Here is a 19,930-nt window from a genome sequence, read left to right on the forward strand (position 1 = left end):
GAAGGCATGTCGACAACCAAATCCTGGTGGAACTGATGACAACCACATGTCGACGATCAATCCTGGTGGAATTGACGAGAAACCCATGTCGAAAACCAAATCCTGCAAGATGGATGAGAAACCCATGTCGACGAACAAACTTTGCAAGGCGGATGACCAACCCACATCAACAACCATATCCTGGCAGAACTGATGACAACCACATGTCGACAACCAGGTACCAAACCATATTCGCTACACACCATGAAAACCATCTACATTATTGGACAACCTGAACCATAAAAATCACTCTCAAAGCTGAAGACACTGGACACTGAATGCTGGTGATGAAACTGAACCTGTGCAACTCATCTGACAAGATCCTCCTAGATCAATGAGAGGTGGATTTGAAAAAGGTTAAGAGTTTCAACATCAGCAAGCTGTGGGATTAGATTTATAGCTTCAGGAATCAATATTTTTGTGAACAAAGACATTATGTCAAAGATAAATAATTTTTTTGTTCATCAACATGGATGTATTTTGTTTTGAGAATGAAATCAACAAAATCTTTAATGTAAGAGGAGGAAAATCCCACAAAATTTTAAAGGTGTTTTCATAAAAGTAGTGTAACCGCCTCCTCCAACATCTACCCAAGTGACCATCCAACTGGGGTAAACATGTGAGGAAAAGTTACTATGATATGATTCGACTCACTATGTGTCAGTTGAGGAAGTGGAACCGACATAACACATCACACAAACTTTCCACATCAACAACATAACCCCAAGGAACCATCCCAACCACTCAGGTAACCAACCCCTAGGTCCCACTGAGTTTTTAGACAATTAAACCCCTGTACACTCCCTTGATATGGATAATCATGTTTCCAGGAGGCTCTAGACGCTCCCACAACATGGGTATGCATGAGTCCAGGGAATTTTATCCTCATACCTGTTCCCATGACTCTGAGATTTGTGCCACTTTTTTAGGCCCAGAGCCTAGTTCATTGCCAAGAACTCAATGAAACTTTTAGAACTGAAAGATAAAATAAAATAATGATACAAATGCAATTACTTGAAAAAGGACTTTAATTGACCACTACTACCCATGACAGGAATTTCGCCAAACATGTCACAATTATGTAATCTATAAGTTCAAACAAAATATCTGAGCATAGGGGGGTCATACTTATCTGAGAATCACTAAGTAACATTGATGCCTCAACATAATCAGACCATAGATACATTTTTCATTCATTTACAATTAGAAACATGATGAGAGCCATACATAGCCACTGCCATCATACATGTTCATAACAACCATAATAGCAACATAAATACCAAGGAAACAACAACCATATCATCAACTGATATTAATAATGCAAAGGCTAACTAGGTTCAGGACTTCCACGAACCACCTGACCATAGAGATGGCTGAGCCAAATCTCCCTTTAGCCAGTCACCCCCATGTCATATTCCAAGAATGAATGTGGGATCTCATAAAACATATCAATCAAAAAAATGCAAGGCTTCCAGAGGCCAAACCACCTCAACCCATCAAACAATGATTCCACCTCATAGTCAAACATCACAACCATCACCAAATTGGTCTCTATCAAAGCCTTCTAGGGCTCCAGAGCATTTGTTCCAACCAAGGCTTCCAGGACTAGCAACTCAACCCATTTTTGTGGCCGGGCTTCCAAAGAATTTGTCCAACCAGGGCTTCCAGAACTAGTAACTCAACCCACAAAGGGCTTCGAGAGAGTTTTTCCAACAAAGGATTCCTGGGCTAGTAACTCAACCCAAGTTGTTATAGGGCTTCCAAAGGGTTTGTCCAACCTAGGCTTCCAAGAACTAGTAGCTCAACCCAAGCTAAAGGAAACATGAGAACCAACCAGAAAAACAAAGAAATGAACCCACAACACCATGGCTATCTAGGAAATGGCAAGGCTAGGAAAATCCACAATCAGTCCAAGCAATTCCTCCATGCTAATGATAAATCATGACCAATAAACCACATGTATATGCCATGCATGCCAAGAATAGTGAGAAAAACATAATTGCAACTTGGTACCTACAAGAAAAACCCCCTGTAGCTGCTGATCCCAATGTCCTGTCACACTTTCCTGCTCTTACTTTTACTTCTTGCTACAAAACTCCAAGTATTCCACACTCCTCCAAGAGCGCTCCAAGAAAACTCTGTGTCCAAGAGTATGCGTGAGAGAGAGAGAGAGAGAGAGAGAGAGAGAGCTCCAAAACTGAACTGAAAAAAGTTTGTGAACTAATCCTCATAATCATTTTTAGTAATAACGCCTCTATTTTCTTCATTTTCCTCTTCACATGCAACCTGTGACCTTTCACCTCTCTTTTCTCCTAATTTCCATTATTTTCATAAATAAATGCCACATTGCCTTTCCAAAGCCTTTTCCATTGCCTCTTCCAATTTCCTTAGCCATTAATCAATCACCAGTGATCCCCATCACTATATTTTTGCCCAACATTCAGCTTGGAATAAGTGTCCCATCAACTGTGGTTACTATTTTTCCTTTATTAAGTTTTACATGGATTTTTTACTAGGGCTTTTACAAAAACCCCCCCTTGGGGTAACACCATCCTCGATGTTAAACAACACCTACAACCAACAATATTGATGTAAGAAAAACATACTACCCATGGAGCTTTATAACTTAGCTCGTTGTGGTGTTTACAATCATCATCTTGCTAAGAAGCAAACCAACATGACAACATAACAAGTATAGCATCATAATGACATGAAACCTGTAGATCCTCATGAATGCTTCATTTTGACACTATCTCTTACAAATTTCTCCTCTCTTTGACCATCATCATCAACTCAAAAGGCATCAAACTACAAGGTTTTTGGCATGGTAAGGTATTTAATTGTCTTATCTTTCATATTTAATAATGTTCCTTATTATTGAATTAATGTTTGTATTAGCTACCGAATTCATGCAATTTTGCAACTAATCTATGTTTCTGTAGCCAACTCCAAGATTTACCAGGATCCAAGGTGCCAACTAAGAAGAAAAAGATATGGAAATGTGGAGATTGATCCCTTCAACAATTCCCTCCTATCCATCCGAACCAGATCATCAAAGGATTGTTCGATTGCGTGGTCAAAGGGTGAAAGTCAACGTGTTGCTGAACATGCGAGTGAGAGTCCAAAAATTTTATGCTTCATGATTTTATTTGCCTAATAGAAAATTATGAGCAAACAATATTTGGATACCTGTTAGAAGTAATTTTAGAAGTTTTTTAGTTAATGGTAGGCGTAAAAGCCTCTAACAATTATTTGACACGGGCTTTTACAAATAACGTGTAGGAAAACATGAATAGAGGTTGAATTTGATGTATGTGACAGTGATATTTTAAAAAGTCTATTTTCCTATTAATGAAGAATGAAACTTGATGCATAGTTGACTGTGTGATTAGATTTTCGTGACTGTCTGTTTGTGGAGGGCCCCTACAAACAGTGAAGGTTCTGCATTTCTATATTTCCTTTTTATCATTTATTTCAATTATTTACATGCTCTATAATCATTTTGTAGTATTGATTTTAATTAAATAGAAATAGCAAGATTTCACTAATGATGATAATTTTATCATAAACACCTTTCATAGATTTATTTACAACTTTCATTTCAAAATCATTTCATAGATTTATTTACAATTTCATTTCAGAGTGTTTCATTTTAGAACATGAGTGATTTCCTTACAATTTCATTTCAGAACATGAATGATTTCTTTACAATTTTGTTTCAAAGTGTTTCATTTTAAAGCATGAGTGATTCCTTTGTAGTTTTGTTTATAGAGTTTCATTTCAAAAGCATTTTATTTCAAAGCACAAGTGACTGATAATGAGAAGATGTATGGTTTTCATTTAAACTAGAGGTCAATTTCAATTTAGTTTTTCTGCAAAGGATTGTTAGAACATTAGATGAATACTTCTACTTTTAGAGATTAAATTTGTGTTGCAATAGATTAGTTAAGTTTTTCTTAATTCAATAAGACAGCGTAAATTCGCTTTAGTTTCATTTTACAAGTGTAAAGAGCATTTTTTGATTTCATTAGAAAGGAGTGAGCAATAATGTAATTGCGATTGAATATGTTAATTTAATTTTGTTTAAAGAGTAAAATAGGAACAAAAAACATCCTTAGAAATAAATTTCAATAAGTCAATCATACACATTAATAATTTGAAGGCTTCTAGCATATATAGTGCACTTGCACTTCACAATTTTACCAACTCCGGTCAATAATTTATGTAACAATTTAAGACAATTAAATTGAAAAACATTTTAGTGTTGTTTCCAGGGAAGTGTAAATGGAAGTCTTTATCTTTTCATAATTAAAAACAAAAACATGATATGCATAGGAAAGAGATTCTAGAGGAATATTTGTAGGTAGAGTTAAGAGTTTAATTCCAACAACATCACTCACCCCACCACGACCTCGTAGTGCCACATCACCCACACAAACTCGAATTCCATCCATAGTAGGAAAACGCAAACTCCTTGAGGTATTAAGATCCAAAATTCCACCTAGAGATTCACCAACTTCATCAATAGAAGCCATAATAGAAGAAGAAGATCCCATATCTCCAACAACATGAGTAATTTTCCTATCTTCAATAAGAGAACAACTTCTAGCTCAAGAGATGGAAGTTCCGACTGAAGAAGAGGAACAAGAAACCTATTCTAACAAATCATTGATAGAAGAACCATAGGAACTAGAGGAAGCAGAAAAACCCAATTTTGGAACAAGAACCCTATATTAGTTCTGAAGAATATACAATGGATGGAGAAGGAGAAGGAGAGGTACATAATGTGAATGGTGAAAAACCTAGGATTGGAGGAGGAAGAGGAGGAGATAGAGGAGGTGGAAGAGGTGGAGGAAGAGGAAGAGGGAGAGGGAGAGGGGGAGGAGAAGATGTAAATCTAGACCTTTGGATTTCCTATCCTCGATGAAGATACGACTGTGACAATGAAAAATATCTCACGCTCTATCCTTCCAAACTCTCATGGAATAAGGAGTGAAGATCCTGAAACATTTCTATTTTAATTTGAAGTCTTTTGTAGATCATATGATTATTTGCATGATGCTCAAAAGTTGAAATTATTCCCTACAACCCTTAAAGTTGTAGCATTAAAATGGTTTATGGGTTTAGGAATAAATTCCATAAGGACACGAGAACAATTGAAAACTACATTCTTAAAGAAATATAAGGACTACTATATGCCCCATAATATTAAGGATGAATTCTTTAAAATGGTACAGAGAGAAAATGAAAATCTTGAAGACTTCATTGAAAGATTTGCTTATAATGTTAAAAGGGGAAAAATGAATAATCTACATGAGGAAATTTTGAAAGCTCTCTTATTAAAATCCATTAAATATTAGTGGATTGATATTCTCAATATTGTTAGAGCCTAGATTTACCTCAGGCTGAAAAGGTAGGATCTAGGGCCAACATCAAACCACGCTCAGCCTCGTAGCTAGCCCTACGAGGACAGGAGAGGGCTCTCTCCGGGTCAATCTCAGCGAAAGATAATTTATGGGGCTTGAGATGACAGAAATAAAAATTGATTTTAGGCTAGGTATGAAGTACAAGACTTTGATTTGATTTTTTGGGGTTTTTGTTGGAATCAAGGGGAAAGCAAATTTTGGGGTGCAGGGATTGAGGCTCAGTTCTGTAGAGATCTCGATGGGGCAAGGTAGTCGATCATTTTGGCACTTAAATTTTAATGAGATGGAGGGAAAATACAGGTAAGGTGTTGAAAAGGGCAAGGGCAATCATGAATCCTCCCAAAACAGCTGAAAACATCAAACAACTAAAGCAAACTTGAAGCAGAGCATTGCAATTTCAATGAATTCTACTTACACTCTTGTTTGTTTAGTTCAGAAGAAATAAGATAGATGATGGCATACATAAAAAAATTCACAATTACAAAGAGAAGCATTGTACCAATAAAAATTTCCACATGAATTCCAAAGAGTGTTGCAAATCCTGGTCTCAATTCCTTAGCCAAAATGAAAATATCAGTATACAATGAAGCTCAAGGCTTTCTCAAGAGTCCAACCATGCTAATGACTGAAAAAACATAAGATATAGGCAAACAACAACTCATCCTAGCCTATAGGGGTCAAGCTCATGAGTTTAGGAGCTGATCCAATTGATTCTAAACTGAGAACTACAAATTAGGTAGTGGAACAACTTGCCTCTATAAACTAGGGAACTGATTCATTCAGTTGCAAACTACCTTTTCATGGATGAATCTACCTCCATAAGTGAAAATTTGACATATTTACATCATGATCCATCAATGTACATTAAATTACATCACAAAATTGACATTAAGAAGGTGAAAAAGTCAAACTAGGCAAAGCTGGGCGAAAAACAGAGCAAAACTTGGTCAAACTGACAATTTTTCCTCTATGTGCCGCGCCTGATTCTCTATGCGTAGCACCTGTTTTGACCCACTTTTGGAGGCCTTCCCGATGTCGAAATGAGCTCCACATGTGATTGCTGGAAAGGTATGCCTGTATAATTTCCAACCCAAGTGGAATTTTTAAATTTGACCTCCATTTTCCCCTCCAAAAGTCCATTCTCCCAACACTGCTTCCTGTGTGTCAAAATAGGGCCAGTGAGGTCATTTTTTGAGTGCTTTTTGACCTTTTGAGGGCTCAAAACCTGCAAAAACTTCTTGGACTTAAGTGGGAAAGCATCAATTTTCATGAAAAATCCAGAAACGCAAATATTTTGTGATTTGGAACCCTCTAGCAAAAGCGAGCGCCACGTGGCGCGGCGCATAGGGCAGAAAACCCTGTGTTAAAAATTTCTGTGCGTAGCGCCGTTTTGCAGACCAGTTTTGAGGGTCTTCCTGGTGTCCAAATTGGGTGCACAATAGCTCGTTGGAAATATTATTGAGTATAATTTCCAACCCAACTTTAATTTTTCAATTTGGAGTTCATTTTCCCTGTCAAAAGTCAAATCTCTCAAGACTGGTCAAAATGTGGAAAATGAGGCTGCCTAGAGGCAGATTGCTGTTGCAGTCAACTTTTGAAGGACTTTCTCAACCCCAAATTGAGCTCATGATAGCTCCTTGGAAAGATATGTTTGTCTACATATCCTTTGACTCATCAAGAAAGTCATTTGGCCAACCAAGCTAGGAGAAAACTTGATTTTCCCAAGGTCACTTCAGAGGTGCATCAATTCTCCTGAGGCAGTTGTTTTTTTGATATTTCTCTAAAACCATAACACCTGTGTAAAAAGTGAAGGAGGTTTTTATTCCTTGGATTATTTTGGACAAAATCCTCTCTCTGTTTTCCCAAATACATCTTTTATTGCTGAGAAACATCATTGGAGTAAAACCTATCCTAATGTGTGGAATAGGGGATTTGTCGAAATGAAGCGAAATGAAGGGGATAAGGGGCTTCTAAATTCTTGGGAAAATTATTGGAAGTAGGGAGGGATGTTAGTAAGCAGGGGAAAGTGTAATTGCAAATATTGACTAAGGGAAGGGGGTCCAAAAGGGCAAAACACAGGCCTAGCCCAGAAAATTGTCAAGTTGTAGCAAGAAACTAGGGTTTGTGCGAAAATGAGGAATTTGAGGGATATCAGTGATGGGAAGTGTTTAATAAGGTACATTAAGGATAGGGGAAGGTGTATGAACATCAGGATACAAATTTTGCTGACGATTTGACCATCCAAGAGAAATTACTTTCAAAACCCTAGGAGAGGGAAATGAACCTTACCTAGGCACAACTGAAGTATGAACAAGGTGTAAAATGACCCATTAGAACCTGACATGATGATGACAACCCTCTGAATGATGGTACACTCAGCCGAATGGTGACATGAAGCTCTTGGGACAGCCATTAGGGTTTGGGAATTTACACTTGGGATTTTGGGAAAGGGAACTTGGGATAGGGGATTAGTGAATTTAGGGGGTAGGGGAACTTAGGGAATAATGAAATCAATGGAAAAATGGGATAAGGGAGTGATGGAGGGATGATAGACTTGGTAGCAAAACAGTTAAATACAAAACCCTAGTAGCAATCTCCTTTGAAAATGTTGAAAAAGTAGGGTTTGATTTTTTAAATACTCACCATTCATCAATCACCATGACATATACACCAAACTTGGATAAAAACAGAGATGGAGGCTCTACCTACTTGTATCAAGACCAATTCATGCGATTTGGGGCGATGAGAGCGATTTTGGGCAGTTTTTGGGCTCTTTGGCTGTGTGCGCCGCGCCATTGGATTTGCACAGTTTTTCTTCAAACTTGCTTCCTTTCTCCAACACGACCTTCTCTTGCTTAATATGTCTTCTTTGAATGCAAATGAGCTCTTTGAACATGACCAATGAGTTATATACAAGAGATTTTAAGTTTTCACTTATCAACAACCCACTTTGTAATGTTTGCATTTGACTTGCTTTTCAAACTCTGTTTTTGGGCAATTTGCTTTATTTTTGCATGTGATGAACTGAACGCTTTGATTTTTTGTTTGCCTTGCAGGTGATGGAGCAGTTGAAGCTTGGAAAGGTGACCAGGGTTTCCTCTGAGCTGATTTACATTCAAGAGAACTGAAAATACATGAATTAATACAATAAAAACCTAGAATACTCTGTTTTTCCTCAAAACAGAGTTTTGAGGAAAAATACATTGCTGAGAAACTTATTATGAACTTTATTGGTACTGGAACCTCCTCATGTGCCTGCTGACTGTTATTGGACATTTTGGAGACCTTTTTGATGAAACCCTAATGAAACCCTAGACCTAATACCTAGTGACCAAATTTTGCTTGAAGACTCACTGAAATGACAAAATTTGACCTTGACACCTTAAAATCACTTTGTAAGAGCATGTTTGATCATTAGAGGAAGGCTGCAAAGACTGAAACTAACAAATAAAATGGGTAAGGGATACATTTCTCAGTTGTCACCTGGAGAAATTTGTGAGTTATGGATACACATTTCAAGAGGCAAAGCAAGAACTAGGAAAAATCCAAGAGATCCTCTTGTATCAAGGACTAGTAAATCCACAGTGGGGACAATAATTAGAGTGGAATTAGGTAATTTTCTTGATATTTTTAAAACATATATTTTAGGGAGTCTTAGTGAAAAAATTGACACCCTTAAAATACAAAACAAGAAAAAATCTGAAAATGCTACATTATCCATTTTTTGTCCTAAGTGCAGAAAGAAACATGCCTTGAGAGAATGTCCTCCTGATCTAAGGAGTGTAGAAACTTATGTTATAAGTGCAAAAATCACGATACAAAAGAATGTCCCTCAATACCAGGTCTTAAATATGTTTATCAAGAATAAGTAGTACTGAATCAGGTAGATCCTCTTTGTTTTATTACTAAGAGACCATGACAAAATTCACAACGAAATAAAACTCAAGGTTTTAACACCCACCAACCATTTTCACAACCATTTCAAAGTAATTGGAATGATCCAATACCTTGGAAATCTTGGCCATAACCTTGGTCACAATGATGGAATAATACTTACGGAAAAATACCCTCAATATCCTCAATATCCACAATTTCAACAATTGTATCTTATTTTTCCTCCACAATATTATCCTCAGCCTTTTCAACAAACTCAACTCCATAATTTGAATCAAAAACTTTCATTACCATTTCCTCAAATACCAAACCAATTGCCTACCCAACCACTTCCAAATCTAAATAATAATAAAAACTCACAACCTATTTACAATATGGAAGGACAAAATTTCCAAACTTACCTAATAACTCCACTAGATCTAAACAATGTCGAACTTAGATCTGGTAGAGGATTGGAGAGAAAGTCCCTATCAGTTGTTATTAAGGAAAGTGAATATATCTCTGAAGAAGAGAAGTCTCTTAATGGGAAAGAAGAAACTCAAAAATAAGTTACTCCAACACATCCAAATAAAGTAACTCCTATTAAGGAGCAACCTTCAGTATCTGTTTCAAAACCACTTTTTCCTGAGGGATTGAAAATCGTTGGAGTAGAAAAGCAGATTTAATTGCTTGATTATGATATGTTAGATGAACTAAAGAATGTTTGCATAAAAATTCCTTTGCTACAATCCATTAAGGAAATACTAGTTTTTGCAAAGATAATTAGAGAGTTGAGCATAAAGAAAATAGGAAGAAAAAGAAAAGAAGTCAGAAGAATACAACTAGTTAGGAAAATTGCAGATATCATGATGGGTAAAAACAACAATTCAAAAATATCTTGATCTAGGAAGTCCCATTGTGAAGACACACATCAATGGTGTAGATATCCCAAATACATTGATTGATCTAGGAGAAGCTATAAAAATCATGAGTAAGCAAACTATGAATCAACTAAAACTTCCTAATCTTAAATATACACCTACATTATTACAATTATAAGAAAAATCTATAATCAAAGCTGATGGTGTATTAGAATATATATATGTATCCTTATATTCTTGGGAATATCTTGTTGATTTCATGATTTTAACACCCAAGAATAACTTAGGAGGACATCCATTGATTTTAGGAAGACCATGGTTGGCTACAACTGATGCTTTCATAAGTTGTAGATCTGGTGACATGTTTATCTCTGATGGAAATTCAACAAAGAAATTCACATTGTATCCACCTGCAAGAACAACGATAGAAGTTGAAAATGAAGAATGGTTAGGTGATGACATTAGTATAAGACCAATCTTTTCTACTTCACAAATAGATGAGGAAGATCAAATTTTAAATTTAATGGAAAATAATGAATCTTCATCATATTGTGAATCTAGTCATGGTTTTCAAGAAAAATTCAAAATTGAATATTTATCTTCTCGTCAACTATCCTTGCATTATATAGAAAAATTTGGCAATTCCACAATTGAGATCTTTCTAGGAAAAACTTTGAATATCCATAATAATTTGGAAGAATTTCAAAAGAAAGAACTAATAAAGATGTTACACGAAAATTCCTCTGCTTATGCATGGGAATATACTGACATGAAGGGAATTGATCCTAGTACTTGTATACATCATATTTACACTGAAGAAAATGCCAAAACAATTCGACAAGCTCAAAGAAGAATGAATCCAAATCTAAGGGAAATTGTTAAAGAGGACTACAAAAATTGTTGAATGTAAATTTCATCTATCCAATATCAAACAATTAGTGGGTTTAACCCTTAGTAATTGTTCCTAAGAAGAATGGAAAATGGAGAGTATGCATTGACTAAAGGGAATTGAATAAAGCCACTTTAAAATATCTTTTCCATTTCATCTTATAGATCAAGTTTTAGATACATTGGTAGGAAAGAAATATTTTTCATTCTTGGATGGTTTTAGTGGGTATAATCAAATCCAAGTAGCCCCAAAAGACCAAGATAAAACTACCTTTAACTTCTCATGGGGAACTTATGCTTACCGATTACTTCCTTTTAGATTATGCAATGCACCTGCAACATTCCAAAGAGCAGTATTAGGTATTTTTATGATCTAATTCATGATTGTGTGTAAGTATATATGGACGATTTTATAGTTTATGGAAACTATTTTGAAGAAGCTCTTAAAAATTTGGAAAAAGTTCTCATTAGATGTAAAGAGGCAAATCTCTTATTAAGCCATGAGAATTTTTTTATGATGTTTACTAAGGGAATTGTTTCAGGACACCATATTTCAGGAAATGGAATTAGAGTGGACACATCTAAAGTAGAAGTTATTTCTAAATTATCAATTCCAAATTGTCAACAAGATGTTAAACGTTTTCTTCGTTTCACTGGTTACTATAGAAGATTCATAGAAAAATTTACAAAACTTTCATCCCCACTTTTCAAACTACTCACAAAAGATTGTGAATTCAATTGGAATTCTGATTGCCAAAAGGCCTTTGAAACATTGAAGGAGAAAATATTTGAAGAACCCATTCTTTGAGGACCAAACTGGAAACTACCTTTTCACATTTCAACTGATGCTTCAGACACAACTTTAGGAGCTATACTAAGACAAAATGATTTAACTCCTTATGCCATTTATTACACTAGAAAAAATTTGACTCCTGCAGAGTTAAATTACACTGTAACAGAAAATAAGTTTTTAGCTGTTGTCCATGCCATCAATAAATTTAGACATTACATTACTGGATACGAAAATTTTGTACATACAAATCATTCTGCAATTAGGTAATTAATGAATAAACATGTCAGTAATGGCAGAATCACAAGATGGTTGTTGTTGTTGCAAGATTTTAACATCACTATTTTGGATCGACCTAGGAAACAAAATACAGTTGTTGACTTTTTGTCTATGATTCAAAATGATAATAATGATGCACCTATCGAAGAAAATTTCCCTGATGAACATCTTTTTGCAGTGTCTACTAAATCACCTTGGTTTTCAGACAATTCTAATTATTTGGCTACAAGGAAGTTACCATCATATTTATCTCCTCGAGAAAAAAGGAAGGTAATTCAAATTAGTGCATCTTATTCATGAATAAATGAAGAATTGTATAAAACAGGGTCAGATCTGATCATTTGAAGGTGTGTTAGAGAATATGAAGTACCAAAGATATTGAAAGCTTGTCATGATGAGCCATGTGGAGGACAATTCGCTAACAAAATAAATTCCTATAAATTCCTTCTCTTAGGATACTATCGGCCTTCCATTTTAAGGATGCCAAGGAGTATGTTAAGATATGTGATAGTTTTCAAAGAATATGGAAACATGTTCCCTCTGATGAAATTCCTCTACAACCTCAGGTACTTATTGAGCCTTTTGAAGAATGGGCTCTAGATTTTGTTGGTCCAATCAATCCACTATTGAGACATAAAAGTTACATTCTTACTTGCATTGATTATGTTACAAAATGGGTAGAATCTAAAGCACTTCCTTTTACTACTGAAAATGTTGTAGTTTCATTTCTTTTCGAGGATATCTCTACTCATTTTGGTGTCCCAAGGGAAATTGTAACAGATCAAGGTACTCAATTCACATCCAAGTTGGTACAAAAGATAATGGAGGAGTACAAAATCAAACATCTGAAGTCCACTCCATATCATCCTCAAGCAAATGGACAATTGGAGTCCACTAATAAAGTAATTGAAACAATTATCACCAAAATTGTGCATCTGCATAGAAGAGACAGGGTAGAAAAGCTTCTAGAAGCTTTATGGGCATACCGCACGACATGGAGAAACACTACATGGCATACTCCCTATGAACTTGTTTATGGGAAAAAGTCCTTTTTCCTATTGAGTTTCAAGTATAAAATTTCAGGACAACAGTTAAATTGGGTCTTGATATTTCAGAAGCACAAAAGCAAAGAATGGAGTAGCTAAATGAACTTGATGAGATAAGACAAGATGCAATCCAAAGAACCAATCTAGTTCAACAATAGAGATCTAGATGACATGAAAAATATATCAAAGAAAGAAATTTCCATCCAGGAGATTGGATATTACTTTTTGATTCAAAATTCAAAGATTTTCAAGGGAAATTTCAAACTCATTGGCTTGGGCCATGTGAGATTGAAACAATTTTTGATAATAGTGCAGTTAGGATCAGAACTATTGATGAAGAAATAATCAACTTCCTTTTTAATGGTCATAGATTAAGAATTTTATCATAAGCCAATGACAAAGGAAGAGTTTATTAAATATATGCAAGAAAACATTGATTTTCAGTTGGTTAAGAAGGATTTTCCTTATCCTCCAACTTGAGTCACAAGCTTTGTTATTTTATAATATATATACAAATTTTATTATACTTTTGTTTTCTTATCTATATATATATATATATATAAGAAAACAAAAGTATAATAAAATTTGTATAGACATGAAAACCAACATTGTTGGCATGTTTATACAGAAAATTCAAGGTGAAAAACAAGTAATTTTGGCATCCTAAATTTTCTTTCCCATTCCTATTTTCTTTTTATCCCCCTTCTTCTTTTTAAAATAGTTAGCTACAAAATTAATGAGATTCTGCAACTTTGACATAATTTTGAAACTTATCTTTGACAGGAACCACTAATTGGAGCAATTGAAGAAATGATCAAATCCACCCTTGGAAGCACCTAAAGACAATGCAAAAAGGAGAAATCAAATGTTAGAATCATCAATTCAAAATGTGTGCAAATATTTAATTTAATAAAAAGGGTCAAAACATTAGTATATGAATTATATGGATGATATACCATTGGTTCAAAAACCATCGTTATCGAAAGTGAGATGAAAATATCTTGTCATATCAAATAAAAAATCAGTAAAGCGCTATTCTTCCCTCATCGTTTTAAACCACTCCAATCTCGAATTCCGCACTCATTGTTGAGATCACCTAACTCATATTCATTCATACCCTAACGGTCACTAAAATTCACTTATTTTTCCTCTTGCTCTTGTTTATATTCTCACCAAAAGCCATTATCCCAAAATCCTTACTCATACCTTGTCAAGAAACGAATCTGAGGTGAAACTCCTCAACCATGGGCGTCATAATGAGAATAGAACCAAATGGTAGAAAATTTATGGAAGGATATCCATAGGTGAAAGAAATGTTGCAGAAAGCACAATGGCTAGAGTTCGTGGAAATTTTTTATGGTTTTAACAAGGAAGTAACAAAACATTTTCTAGAGCTTTTGTTGGCGTAGAGGTTGAAATTGGAGACATCAAATTTGTAGTGACAAAATCTCTTATTTATGAAGCCACCAGACTATCAAGAATCAAGGAGAGATGGTTTAAGAACAGGGGCATTGAAGGAGAAAAATGGAAGAGTTTCTTGAAAAACCCAGATATGGATACCACTATTTCTAAGAAAGGAATTCCCAGTACATCACTTAATGGTAAATGGAGAAATTTGTTACTAGTAATTCAAAAATTTGTCACCTATGAAGGAAGATTTGGTTGTATATTATTTTACCACATTCATTTGATAATGCATTTTATCGAAGAGAATGAAATCAATCTTCCTTATTTTCTATTAAATAGCTTAAGGAAAATGTCTAGGAATGTTTAGAAAAGGATCAAATTCATAGAAAGCACCATGTATCACCACGACCTTATAAAAATACTCATTGAATTTCATCTTGAAAGCCTAAGATATAATTGGGATAACTTCCAAGCTAGAAATCATTTTAAGGAGGAGGATCAAGAGCCACCTAGTAGCAACAAAGAAAAAAGAGGAAGGAAGAGAATATCTGAGAATCCTGTTAAAAACTTACCTCAACAAAAACTACAAGAAAAATCAGAAGATGAGACTCCTATTGTAGAAATTTTAGGAAGAATTAAAAGGCAATCTATTAGAAGAAAGAAATCCAATAAAAAGGAAGAAATCACATCCAAGAAAATAGAGGAAGCTAAAGCAGAGAAGAAAAGAGCTAAAACTAAATACCCTCTTCCATAAAATGAAAGGAGAAGTGACATGATTAAACAAAAACCATCTCAATAGTCTACAAATGTTGTTAATTTGGAGGAAGAAGAGAAGATGAAAGTTCCATCACCTACTGTCATCTCACCTATTCATATCCCAAGCCGAAAAGCGCTAGAAATAGATCCAGCACAACAAGAAATATACGATTACATTGAATCTTAGGAGAAAAAGGCCACAAGAAAAGCATCATTTTCAAATCAAGAAAAAAAAAACTTAGTCAAATAGCCCACAAGAACCTCTAGTCATAAATATTTTGAAACATTTGAGCTGGAGATGCTAAATAAACACATACAGCAGGAGCACGAGGCCTTAAAGATAGAATGAGATTCAAAGAACTAAGAATAATAATATTCTTTTGCATTTGGTCCTGTGGTATAATAAAAACAAACAGTTAAAGAAAAATAATAAGGTTCTTAGAGGAAAGGTGATAAATCTGAAGTATAAAATCTTGATGAAAAGGCCAAGAATGGCAGTGGCTAAAAAGAGGGTGTAGAAGATAACTTGGATGTACTAGCTCAAGTCTCAAAGGAAATGAAATAGTCCAATTCTAAATTTTTGCATGAGGACATGAAATGGCCTCCATGTGGGGGAATGTAGAGCCTCATGAATGCTTCATTTTGACGCTCTCCCTTACCAATTTTTCCTCTCTTTGACCATCATCATCAACTCAAAAGGCACCAAACTACAATATTTTTGGCATGGTAAGGTATTTAATTGTCATATATTTCATATTTAAAAATGTGCCTTATTATTGAATTAATGTTTGTATTAGCTACCGAATTCATGCAATTCTACAGCTAATCTATGTTTCTGTAGCCAACTCCAAGGTTTACCAGGATCCGAGGTGCCATCTAAGAAGAAAAAGATATGGATAGGTGGATATTGATCCCTTCAACGATTCCCTCCTATTCATTTGAACCATATCATAAAATGATTGTTTGATTGTGTGGTTAAAGGGTGAAAGTCAACTTCTTGTTGAACAGGCAAGCGATAGTTTGAAAATCTTATGATTCACTATTTTCTTTGCCAAATAGAAAAATTGTGAGAAAAAGGTATTTTGATACCTGTCAAAAGCTAATTTTAGAATTTTGTTATCTAATGGTATGCGTAAAAGCCTCGAACAGTTATTTGACATGGGATTTTATAAATACTGTGCAACAAAACATGAACAAAGGTTGAATTTGATGTATGCGACATTGATGTTTTAAAAAATTATTTTCCTATTAATGAAGAATGAAGCTTAATGCATATTTGACTGTGTGATTAGAGTTTCATGACCGTTTGTTTATGGAGGGCCCCGCAAATAATGAAGTTTCTGCATTTTCTATATTTCCTTTCTATCATTTATTTCAGTTATTTATATGCTCTATAATCTTTTTGCAACATTGATTTTAATTAAATAGAAATAGAAATATTTCACTAATGATGATAATTTTAGCATAAACACCTTTCATAGATTTCTTTACAATTTCATTTCAGAGTGTTTCATTTCAGAACATGAGTGATTGCCTTACAATTTCATTTCAGAGTGTTTCGTTTCAGAACATGAGTGATTTCCTTACAGTTTTGTTCAAAGTATTTCATTTTAAAGCATGAGTGATTCCTTTGTAGTTTTGTTTAGAGCATCTCATTTCAAAAGAATTTTATTTCAAAGCATGATTGATAATGAGAAGATGTATGGTTTTTATTTTAACCAGAGGTCAATTTCATTTTGTTTTTATGTAAAGGATTGTTAGAACATTAGATGAATACTTCTGCTTTAGAGATTAAATTTGTGTTGCAATAGATTAGTTAAGTTTTTCTTAATTCAATAAGGAAATGTACATTTTCTTTAGTTTCATTTTACAAGCATAAAGAGAATTTTTGATTTCATTAGAAAGAAGTGAGCACGAATGTAATTGAGATTGAATATGTTAATTTCATTTTCTTTAAACAGTAAAATAGGAACACAAAACATCCTTAGAAATAATTTTCAATAACTTAATCATACACATTAATAATTTGAAGGCTTCTAGCATATATAGTGCATTTGCACTTCACAAGTTTACCAACTGCAGTCGATAATTTATGTAACAATTTAAGACAGTTAATTTGACAAACAACACCCATATTTCTTATTAGAGTTTTATAACATAGCTCATGGAAATATTTAAATCCATATACATATGTAAATGTACCAAACATCACCAAAACATATACCAAATACATAGACCAAAACATCTACTTAACCAACGAATAAGGAAGGATACATAGACCACATATGATCCACCATCTCCCATGTAGCTTCATCGGGTCAAAAGTGCTTCCATTACACTTTAACCTATTCGATTGCTCGGTTCCGGAGCATGAGCTTCTTTCTCTACAAAATACACTACGGTTTTGGTTGGAATTCTCCTTCTAGCTCCACCTACAATAAAGATTAGTCAATCACATGATCAAATTATTTAACATACTTCTTAAGCAAAACTGGGGTGTCAACTTGGCACATGATCTAATTTGCAAGGAGGTCTTCTTCAGTTTGAACCACAAGTACACCTGTTCCCCAACTTGGAACTCCTTGACCAGCCTATTATTATCTACATAGATCTTCTGCCTATCCTATGTTGATTTCAAGTTCTTCTTAATTACCTGCATTTCCCGCTCCATGTCTGCCAACATGTCTGGTCCAAAAACCACCCTATTCATCGGATCGATCCAACTGATGGGAGTATTGCAACTCCGCCCATACAATACCTCAAACAGACTCATGCTCAAGGATTCCTGGTGATCATTATTATAAGATAAATATACCAGTGGAAGGTACTCTTCCCACTTCCTCTGTTGATGCATCGCATACATCCTCAACACATCCTCCAATATCCTATTGACCCTCTTTGTCTGTCCATATGTTTACAAATGATAAGTTGTACTGAAGGCCAACTCTATGCCCCAACCCGTAAACAACTCCTTCCAAAACTTGGAAGTGACCTTCACATCCCTGTCTGACACAATATTCTTTGGAACTCCATGCAATCTGACCACATCCCTGATAAAGACTTGTTCTACATCACTTGCCGAGAATGTGGACTTCACTAGAATGAAGTGAGCCACCTTTTTCAACCTTTCCACCACTACCATGATGGAATCACGCTGTCCCACTCTCCTCGGAAAACCTATGATAAATTCCATGGAAATGACCTCCCATTTCCACTATGGAATCAAAATCAGTTGTAGCAATCTAGCTAGATGCTTACACTGTACCTTCACTTGCTAAAAATCCAATCACCTAACCACAAACTCTGCTACATCTCTCTTCAAATTCTGCCAATAATAGAATTTCTTCACTACTATCAATGTCTTCTAATATCTTGGATGACGTGAATATGGTTTTGCATGAAACTCCCTCAAGATCACCTTCTTGAGATCACTGCTATTTCACACATATATATTGTCTCCAAACCTAACCAATCCATTTGTCATGAGACAATAGTCCACATCCTGTGCACCGACATTTGTACATGTACCTGTACCTATACCGCCTGTACTCTGCTGCATCCTGTGCACAATCTCCATATACCTATCATCTAGTTGACCTACCTACAAGATCTTATCCTGTAAATATGTCCCATAGGAGCTCATAGATTCTATGTGATTTACTTGTATCTGCATGCTAAGAGCATCTGTCACCCTGTTCTCTTTACCTTTGATATACCTGATCTCAAAATACTCACTAATCGTGGCCAACGACCAAGCCTGGCTACCATTCAGATTTGGTTTGTCAAATAGATACCTAAAACCAATGTGATCACTCATCAACACAAACCTCCTGCCAAGAAGATAATGCTTTCAAATCTTCAATGCATGTATGGTCTCAGATCATGTGTTGAATAGTTCTGCTCATGTTCATTCAATTTCTATGACTTATAACATACCACCTATCCATCCTGCATAAGGAATCCACTAATCCTCTCTTGCAAGCATAAGAAAATACTACAAACTCTTTGTCCAGATCTGCAACATTGGTGCATGTGTCAACAACTGCTTGAGCTGCTCAAAATTGGCTACACATTCCTTTGTCCCTTCAAAATTATTACCTTTCCTCTACAATTATGTGATAGGATAAGAAATTTGTAAGAAGTTCCTAATGAACCTCCTGTAATGCCCTGCCAACCCCATGAAGTATCTCACCTCATCCACATTCTTGGGAACTTCCCACTCCATTATAAATCTTACCTTTTCTGGGTCCACTGCTAAGCCATGCTTGGAAAGTACATGTCCCAAGTAGTGTACCTCAGTATGAAAGAAACTACACTTTTTGAGCTTAGTATACAACTGATGCTCTCTCAAAAATATCAACACTGTTACTAAATTCTCAACATGTTCTTCTTCATTTTTAGAATATACCAATATATAATCAATGAACACAATAACAAACTTGTCTAAATACAGACGCAACACACTATTCATGAAGAACATAAATGTAGATGGAGCATTAGTTAAACCAAATGTAACTACAACAAACTCATAATTCCCATACCTGG

The sequence above is a fragment of the Pinus tabuliformis genome, chromosome 7 (genome assembly GCF_031772625.1).
Source record: "Pinus tabuliformis cultivar Carrire ecotype Pingquan chromosome 7, CPIR1, whole genome shotgun sequence".
Classification (NCBI taxonomy): domain Eukaryota; kingdom Viridiplantae; phylum Streptophyta; class Pinopsida; order Pinales; family Pinaceae; genus Pinus; species Pinus tabuliformis.